This window comes from Sinocyclocheilus rhinocerous, unplaced genomic scaffold, assembly GCF_001515625.1.
Source record: "Sinocyclocheilus rhinocerous isolate Xijiao unplaced genomic scaffold, SAMN03320098_v1.1 scaffold160, whole genome shotgun sequence".
In the NCBI taxonomy this organism is placed as follows: domain Eukaryota; kingdom Metazoa; phylum Chordata; class Actinopteri; order Cypriniformes; family Cyprinidae; genus Sinocyclocheilus; species Sinocyclocheilus rhinocerous.
In genome coordinates, this window is record NW_015624563.1 from 62,190 (window position 1) to 62,559 (window position 370).

Consider the following 370-nt stretch of genomic DNA (forward strand, 5'->3'; position numbering starts at 1 on the left):
TGATCACAGAACCGTGCTTCACTGAAAGATACGCATGACAATCGCAGCTTCTGTCGAATCGCGATCTCGATTCCATTTCGATTTATCGTGCAGCCCTAGTTGCTATTATACTTTTTATTAGTTTACCAAAAAATACTTCAGATAGCATTTACAAAATGCATGTTATTTTTTATTTTGTACTGTCCTGAGTAAGATATTTTACATAAAAGATGTTTACATTTAGTCCACAAGACAAAAAATAGTTTGTCAAAAGTTTGGGAACCCTTGGTTCTTAATACTGTGTGTGGTTACCTTGATGATCCACGACTGTTTTCTGTTTTGTGATGGTTGTTCATGAGTCCCTTGTTTGTTCTGAACAGTTAAACTGAGC